We start from the raw sequence: 10,241 nt of genomic DNA on the forward strand, positions 1-10,241 counted from the left end.
AAAAGAACCTATTTCACCAAGTAGTGCTAATTTCTCCCTTTTTAGAATGGCTCCAGTGGCTACATTTATGTTAAGTCTGGTCTCTCAGGCCATTGTACCTTTTGATTATGGTATGGTATTGTCGGATCCGAACATAGGGCTATTTTATTTGTTTGCCATATCTTCGCTAGGTGTTTATGGAATTATTATAGCAGGTTGGTCTAGTAATTAGGGGGCGGCCGTTCGGTCGCCTATGATACTAGGACCAATAGGTTCAAAATGGGTTTGTGCCGCAGGTGTTGAACGATCTACTCTACACAGGTGTGGGCTTACAGGGCTAGGGCTCATAAACCCTTTCTTTCATTTATCAATAGGGCCCTGCCCTGATCGGTCACTTTTCTGGGCCGGGATCGATAAGTGGAAGTCATAAAAAAGAAATCTTTCTCTTCGCACCTCAGATCAAGAGGAAGGGTTGCTTGTCAAGCTGGCCTATATATAATAATAAGAAATTTCTTTCTATTTTATATTATTATATAATTATAAGAAAAATGGAAAGATTCGCTTTCTTTTAACCGGCTCCTTCTTCTTTGTCAACGCTACTAAGGACCTATAGGTTTGCCTACTTTACTTATTAAAGATAATGAGAATGGGTTATTCAAACAAAAAGGAAAAGGTCCTACTTAGTTGACTGACAATCCTTATATAACAATCATTCTATAAAAGTGTTGATCCAAGTGAAGTTTGTTTTGAAAATTGACAAAGGAACTCAAGCATGAACCAGGTCCATCTATATTGTACACAAACACAGGCAGATTCAAGCATAAGGGATGCACGTGATGGATATAAGCTTAACTTATTATATTTGTGTCACGCCCCAAACCTAGGGAGGCGTGGCTGGCACCTGATGCCGTACTGGCCGAGCAAACCACTCTGTAACTCATGATCGTTTGATGAAAACTAGAACATACGTAAGTTGATTTGACTAAACTCATTTCTTCAATAACTATCATGGACCAACATGGCCACAACTCGTAATGTATAACATGTAAGTGTGGATAGATTTGTAAATCATGAAATATTTATAATGTCATGCATATGCATATAAATGTCATGTAATGCATAGGTATATACGTACATAACATCATCAAGCCTCTGAGGGCATCCCATCAATCATCTCAGCCACTGTGGACAAAATTATCATCAATGAATACCAGCTGATCAGGTGGTGGTGCGTATATAACGCCATAACCTTTTCCCATACCCCATATACATATAATATGTGTGTATATAATGCCATCTGGTCATGGGTAAATATACATGTATAAATGAATGCAATGCATAATGAAGTAAGTCAATAAGATCTCTCTGAAATGTCATGAGACCCATGAATAGGCAATATGGTAGTAGGACATATGGGGAATCAAGAACATAGGCAACCTTAGTACACTACAACCTTCCAATTAACCAACTACACATATAATTAATTCCAGCACTCAATTTACTTAAATACTAATATACTTCATATACCTTACTATCATGATCATGTGGTATAGCACTAATCCATAAATACGGGGCGTTATAGCTTAGACCGTATTTCATCTCAAAATGCCAAACTTTGGCGATACTCAATTTCTTTGATTTGTTCACCCCCTGACATTCATAACACTTACTTATCACTTGTTTGACATATCACAAATACTTATAACCTCAAAAATAGTCTTGTCCTTGAACTTATGTCGATTATTTTACGATAAACCCAGCTTACAAAAGTACGGGATGTAACAATCTGATATCTCCTGATTGAAAAGGTTGCATAATTGATAAGGAGAAGGACTCCTTACTCAAAGAGAACACTATCCAAGATAAGGAAGGAGTCAGAAGTTGAAGTTAACTAGAACTGTTCAACCAAGGAAGAGTATAGCATTGGAACTCTAGTTATTTACTATTATACTTACTCTATAAATTACAAGATGTTCTCACTTTACAGGCACGCACAAAAGCTGAAGTTAAACATGAATTGAGAGAAAAATAGCTAGACATTTTGCAAGCAATTATTGTGTGATTCAAGTGTGCAAACCTGAAGCTACATGAACCAGATAGAAGAACCAATTCTAAGTGTCTGTCTTTTATTCTAGTTTCATTGTAGTAGATGGTTTTCAAATTGTACCTTTCATCTTTATCTAGAAGCAATTATATTAGGTACTCTGAGTATTCAAGTTAGAGTTAACTTGAAATTGTCGCAACAGTTAGAGGCTGGTTGCTACAATAGGATTAGAGGTAATCCTTAGGTTTACAAAGAGCTTTTGTAAATGCTGTTTTGGCTCAGTGATTTAGTGAAGTGTTGGGGAAAATCCTACTAAGTAGCAGGTCGTTTTTTCACCTTTTGAGCCGGGTGTTTTCCACGCAAAAATACTTGTGTTCTTTACTTTCTGCATTTATTATTTCCGCAATAGTAGTTTAAGAAACACATAGAAGAACCAGGTCCTTCTATAATCTGTACACGCGAAAATTGGACACCACACAAATCATCCCCCTCTTGTGTGGCATTGAAGTATAAACCATCAAAAAACCATATTTTTCTCGGAACTAATTTTTATATTATGTTATAATATATATCCTTTATAACAACACTTCACTATAACAACCAAAAAATATCGGAACTAACGCGACTGTTATAGAGAGGTTTGACTGTATATGTTTTGGCAAATACCTGTGTATTTTCTGTCGCAAGGGACCCTTTAGTATGAAAACATGTCCTGATCTGAAGTTGCTCTTACGATTAGCTATTAATTATTTATTTGAAAGATTTGACAAATACAAGAGTTTGAAAAAGTGAAAATTTGAACCATAAGCTAAATATACAGAAAACATAGAAGTACAACGTATTATTATATTAAATATTTTTGACACAATCAAAGCATGACATAGAAATGACTAAAGCCTAACAAAGTATGATCTCAATATCTGAGTATAAGATTACGTAGGTTAGAGTTGATCAACAATTCATAACTACGTACAGTTAATAAAACATCCAGCTAGAGCCTAGAGGAGGGTTGGCAAAAATTTGATACTCTTAAATTTACTTCAAGTTACTATAATATAACTCTCTATATGTTATGTTAATGTTTCATCTTCATTTAAGCCTATTAACTTCAAATCTTAAATACAATTTTAATATATATAGCTCCGACCTACAAATTTGAGCAATGAAGTATAAAGAAAATGTAAGTAAACAAAAGTGAAGCTACTTATAATATACAAAACAAAGGTACAAAATCATCCAAGTCTTGTATTCTTCTGAAATTGTCTCTTCCTCAATCACAAGTTTTTGATAAAGCATCTAAGATGTTGATCATTAACCGATGACTTTGAAAAGTTAAAGAAAATTGACTTTAAATACTAAAGTAACATAAACAAATTAAATCATGTGTAATAACGTTGTTGGGCTATCTTTTTTCACAGTCTTGAGACATTGATGTTGTTTCAGGATCAATAAAGTGGAAGGGGACGCCATAATAGAAATATATCTCATATTACATTAATATTATTGACCCAAATTTAATGCAAAACTTGCATTCCAACTAGGTTTTATAAGGATACGACCATACCAGCTGTATAGGTCAAAATCTGACGATATGAATCGGCATGGGAGGGGACGGCGAAAGGTTACTTGGAACTACCGTGTCCGTACCACGCTGTAGCGATACGGACATCGGCTACGGACGAGGTCGCGTACTTAGGATATCTAAGAGGCAAATTGGATATCATGGCATTCCAAGGGGTCAACCCGTAATATAGTCAAATGACTTGAATACTATGGTTAATGACTGTTGGGTAAGAGAGAAGATCTAGTATGTAAATTAAATGAGAAGAAGAAGAAAGGGGGACAGAACAAATCAAAAGACAGGCATTCCCTAAAAAGAGGAGGGGTCATCATCTCTCTCTCCATGAAGGAGAAAGAAGCAAGGAAACTCAGATCTTCAGCATAGATCGTTAGTCTCATCACACCTAATGTATGAGATCCCACTTTATTAAAGATCGGTGACCTTTTCCATCCATGTATTCCTCATTGATTATTAAACATTATGGAAATCGTAATCTTCTTCTTATATAGTGTGATTTGATCAATATTACAGTTAAATCTTATGTGTGTTATGCTTGCTTGCTCTCATCTTCTAGCTTAGATCTAAGATAAATTATCGTTGGCTAAGATCTACCTAAATTCTTCTTATTTAATTAGTTTAGCAAAAAGCTTAACACTTTTTAGTCAAACAACTTGGCGCCGTTTGTGGGGGTTTCTTAGCCAAATTTTTAGTTTCCTCTAGATCTAAAACCAGCCAAAGTATCATTTTCCGGGTGTCATAACATCACCATCTCCGTATAAACACCAACCTGAAAAAAGTGGTGGACAAGCTTTTGAAATAACCAAACCAATCAGGGTCAGATCTTTACATAAAATCGAAATTATGTTTGATATCTATCCAAAATTCACATCTCGCTGTAGCGATGGGTTTGGTATGTTGTACGAGTACCCCATGCGGGATTACAGCCACTACACACTTTGCACGTCCGCAATTCTATTCACTATAGTAACGTTACATGTCGATCTACACTTCCACCTCTTAGGAAAAGACGATAGCCTACTGTATGATTCTTTGAAACAACCAACTCATTCTGCCTTATTTTTGTATCTGTGCGCACGGTGGGTAATTTATGTACAGAGTATAACAAATTTTCCCTATTTTTGCGTGCATCAGACGGGATCGGACCGGGGACTGAGCTCGAGATCCCAACGGACAAAGTATGCTCAGCCTATAAGAGGCCTACATGGGATTAAAGGCGAAGCCAAATGCGAGACTACCGAATCTGAAACCGCCATTCGAGTACAAAATAAACCGAGTCGTCCTACAACGTTTTTCTCCCTTCGCCAACTCATCAGGTCAAGGTAAAATAGGCAATTTCGTTTGAGCTTAACTTATTGTTTTTCTTTTTTGGATTAGGATAGGAACACGAGTACTCTCACATGCGCGCGGACAAGGAACAAACACCGCCGGACACATCAGAACAAAGTTCCGTACCATATCACCTCGCAGGTGATGGTCGAACAAGGCCCTCCACACCATGCCATATTACAAGTAACGGACAAACGGCTTAGAATAAGCCGGTATGATTATGAAAATTTCCATGACCTTGGACTCGGCGGTGAGTCCATGGAACAGTCTCTCCTACAGGCAGAACGTAAGAACAAACAAACTTACATGGCCACTCACCATGGCAATCCTATGTCGGTTCAACTGACTAGATATCACGAATCACGCCCGAACTGCGTTCGAAATTAATCAAATCCCAGGGCGTCCAGAAGCACAAGCGACAAAATTCATCGCCTATCCCGCCAAAGAAGGAACAAATGACAAAATTCATCGCCTATCCCACCAAAGAAGGGACTAAACAAACCGGGACTCACCCCGATGAACAGTACTCTCCAATGGAAGAAAAATTAAACAAATCGGGACTCACCCCGACGCACGCATAAACAATGCAACAACGTGTAATATTCTCCAATAGAAGTAATGCAACAGGCAAATCTCACCACCCCACCAAGCCAACACATCGCCGAGTGAAATCAAAGTTCGACTTTGTTTGAACTCACAATGGGTTACAATTTCGACCTCGCTCGAATTTACACCCTACGACCATCAACCATCGCTAAGTGAAGTCAAAATTCGACTTCGTTCGAACTCACAATAGGTTACAATTTCGACCTCGCTCGAATTTACACCCTTACGGCCATCGCCAAGTGAAATCAAAATTCGATTTCATTCGAACTCACAATGGGTTACAATTTCGACCTCGCTCGAATTTACACCCTTATGACCATCGGCCATCGCTAAGTGAAATCAAAGTTCGACTTCGTTCGAACTCATAACGGGTTACAATTTTGACTTCGCTCGAATATACAAGTCAAAACTGACTTCGCCCAACTTGGCAAGTCTGAATTCGACCTCGCTCGAATATACAAGTCAAAACTAGCTTCGCCTAAGTTGGCAAGTCTGAATTCGACCTCGCTCGAATATACAAGTCAAAACTGACTTCGCCCAAGTTGGCAAGTTTGAATTCGACCTCGCTCGAATATACAAGCCAAAATTGTCTTCGCCCAAGTTGGCAAGTCTAAATTCGACCTCGCTCGAATATACGAATCAAAACTGATTCCGCCCAAGTTGGCAAATCAGAAGTCGACCTCGCTCGGACTTGCAAATCAAAAGTGACTTCATTTGAAATCACAAAATGAGATTCGACCTCACCCGGATCATCGAACTAGCTCCACCCTCATTCAAATTCCCAAATAAAAAAACCAAGGACTCATCACGGAGAAATACGAAGATCCTCTTCAAAAAAAGGGAATGAGGGAAGGAGAAAGAAAGTCAATGGATATATAACCAAAGGAAAAGCAACTATTTTATTCAAATGTACATGCGCAACAGCCGCGCCTTACAAAAGGCCAAAAACTGGCCCTAAAGAAAAAGATGAAAATAAACAACAACAAAAAAACTAAGTACAAAGGCTGCAACAAATTTTCACTCGGTGTCATCTCCACCGCCGTTCTCCCCAACATCATCATCATCAGAAGGAAGCCCATCTTCAATTTCAGCACCCTCACCGGCCTCCGGTGTCGCAGGGTCATAACCGCAGGCAAGACGAGCCTTCCGTGCCTTCACTCGAGCATCTTTAAAAGTGGCCTCAGGAACGCTCCCCGCCTCCTACAAGCCCTTGTATATATCTCGTTAGGCCTTGGCATGGACCCATAACTCGTACAAGCGGCAGGGGAAAACATTGGGGGTATATTCTTGAGGGCGGGCCTGAGCCAAAAGCTGCGCCTTCTCAGCCTCGAGACCCGTAACTCGATCTCCCAGGCTCGAAGCATCTCGATCAAGTTCACAGATCCGCTCCTCAAGCCGTGCCTCCCTCAGTATGGCCGTCGCTCTCTCAGCTTCCTACTCAAACCTAAGGACGCAGATAGTGTCTTCCAGCGCTGCCACCCTCTCCAAAGCCGGCACTCGATCCCCCTCGGCTTTCTCCAACTCGGCCACTTTCTTTTCTAGCTCAGCCACTTTCTCCGTCCATTCTGCGTTCAGGTCGGTGGCTCTGGTGGCATTCTGTTCAAGCTTGGCTCACAAAGATCGCACCTTCGCCTGAAGGTCTTCGCACTCTGCCACAATCCCCTTGCCCAATTTGAGCTCCTCGTCTTTGGCATGGAGCAACTCCTCAAGCTCACTGCATCTACGGATAGACCGCATCAATTCCTCATCCCTTTTCTCCAACTCTTGCCTAACGGATTGAGCGCTGCCGCCCACCCTAAGCTGTGCGTGCATCTCACGACACTTGGTATGATAACGACGATACTTCACGGCCATTTTTAGAAAGATTTCGTCCCTGATCTTGGCCCTACGAGCACTCTCTATCTCCAACATATAAGTTTAAATAAAAAATAAAAAGAGGGGAGGAATCAACGAAAGCAAAATAGCACAAAACAAAATAAAAAGAGGCAAAAAGAAACTCACCTTCAAGGCCATCCCGACCACACCGTGCGACAAGGCGGAATCATTAACCTCCCAAAGAGCGTCACTTTCAGCGGCGGAACAAAGAAGGTCAAATTGAGGCACCAACTCCACCGTATCCTTCAACAGGTTAAGGTCCAATGGGATCTCGAGTATACGAGAAGGACCTTCCGCCCTCACATTGACCCTGATAAAGCCTTCCTCGAACATCCGCATGTCCGCAGGATCAATGTCAAAATCTGACTCATAATCATCCACCACCACGCCCTTCAACATCTCAATTACCGAAGAGGGGGCACGACCCTGCCGAGATAACGATGGACCACTTTGAACGATCGCGGAGGCCCCCGAACTCTGTCCTTTTGCTATGGTGGTCTCCTCCATGACCAAAATGGGCGTCGCCTCTAAAACCAAATCGGCATCACCGCCAGCTTCAGATACCGCCGTAGTAGGGTCTCCCCTAGAGGACATCTCAACCAAAGATACCCCAACTGCCAACCTCCGCCTCTTTGATGGTGCTTCTTCGCCATTGTTGCGAGAAGGTTCGTCCGTTGAACGGGCTGTGAGAATCGGAGTGTCTGACCGAGGAGCAACCTCCAAATGAACAGGTCCAGCCGCGGGCATGATCTGCCAATCAATCAAACTTTGGGTGCCACCCACAATTGCCCTTGGAACGGTCCAAGCAGAGAAAGTCGGCTGGCGAAAAGCAAGCGCAGGAGCCCTCGCCTTCTCACTCCTCTCCGACCTACCAACGAGAAGGGATTCGATCAAGCAAAGATAAAGTAAAAGAAAATATGGAGCAAAGAGCAAAGAAATGGGCCACAACGAGCCGACTCAACAACAACAGGCTTGCGCCCAAAATTCTTATGGAAAGGCGCCCGTTCGTGAATCCCCACCGTATGGGGAAAAATCACGCTCACCCACTACGAATACCAGCAGCTGGCGGAGGAGATACTCTCTCGGCTACAAAGACATAAACAAACCCTCAACGAGGTCAATAAAGGGAGACGAACGACGACCATCTCAAGAGAAAATGCATAAAATGAAAAGTAAAGAAAACCTACGGGCGATATTCCACGTCTTAGGAAACCCCGCCGGGTCCAACATGAAGTGCTCTATTCGGATGTAGAAGAAGCTCTCCCAAAAGCGACGATTTTCCTTGTCATCCATTTTCACCACCAAACTCATTGTTCCTCGGTGACGCATGTGAATTATCGTACCCAGAAGAAAATAGGGGCGAAGAGGTGAAACACGTATCGTAGAGAAATTCCTCGGCCGACCAACTTTGCATACTTGATGAGCATAAGGAAAAGCTTGTACACGTACGGAGAGAGTTGAGCCGGGCACACCTCATAGAAGCGGCAGAAATCGACCACCAAGGAAGGAAGGGGAAGCGTGCACTCGATGACAAAGGGATACGCATAAAATGCGTAGTAGCCCCGACGGTGTAAATGCACTATGTCCTAATCCGCCAACACCAGTTCAATGTGGTCAACAATCCCCCATTTGACTTTGAACGTCGTGAGCACCACAACATCCATCGTAGAAGGAACGGGCTCTAAATCGTCTCCAGCAGGGCTATTAAAGTCAGTCCTCGCCTTCCCCGGGCGGGGAACTACCTTATCTACTATCAGAAAACCCACATCCTCCACTATCTCCACCCCCTCTTCGATTAGGGGTACATCATTTTCTGGCACCGGAGCACCAATAGCTCTATCAAAGTTAGAAGAAGCACTAGCCATTTTTCCTTTGATAAAAAGAAACGAGAGTGGTGAGGGAAAAAAGGTAGCAGCCACAACAAATCCTCACAGAAGCAGAAATATGAGAAACTGAAGAAGAAGAAGAAGAAGAAGAAGAAGAAGAAGAAGAAGAAGAAGAAGAAGAAGAAGAAGAAGAAGAAGAAGAAGAAGAAGAAGAAGAAGAAGAAGAAGAAGAAGAGATGTAAGAGTCTCTTGAGCGATTGAGAAGCATAACATTCAAATTGAAGATTCTCCCCTATTTATAGGGATATGAATGCCCTCAGTGGGAAATCCAAATGCCGCCATTTAGAAAATGGAAAGGGCACGGGAAATGATGTAATGCATAGAAAACGTGTGCTATAATGACGCATGAGAAATATTTATAACATCTTGAACTGACGTGACAGTCCAATCCTGAACTGACGTAACGGTCCGCTGCAGCTCTCGAAACGTCACGTCGCCACCTCACTATGAGGTGCTCATCTCTTGTATAAAACGTTCAGATTTCTCCCAATTTTTGAATCAACAGAGTTCGCCCATCGAGCTCGCCAAAAGGTGACCCCAACGGGCGGAGGGACTAACTGTATGGGTCAAAATCTAACGACATGAATCGGCGTGGGAATGGACGACGAAAGGTTACTTGGAACTGTCGTTTCCGTACCACGCTGTAGCGACACGCACTTCGGGCCATGGCCAAGGTGTTGTATTTAGGATATCTAAGAGGCGAATTAGATATCATGGCATTTCAAGGGGTCAACCCGTAATATAGTCAAATGACTTGAATACTATGGTTAATGACCGTTGGGTAAGAGAGAAGATCTAGTATATAAACTAAGTGAGAAGAAGAAGAAGAAGAAAGGGGGGCGGAACAAATCAAAAGACAAACATTCCCTAAAAAGAGGAGGGGTCATCATCTCTCTCTCTCCGTGAAGGAGAAATAAGCAGGGAAGCTCAGATCTTCAGCATA

The sequence above is a fragment of the Nicotiana tabacum genome, chromosome 7, assembly GCF_000715075.1.
Source record: "Nicotiana tabacum cultivar K326 chromosome 7, ASM71507v2, whole genome shotgun sequence".
In the NCBI taxonomy this organism is placed as follows: domain Eukaryota; kingdom Viridiplantae; phylum Streptophyta; class Magnoliopsida; order Solanales; family Solanaceae; genus Nicotiana; species Nicotiana tabacum.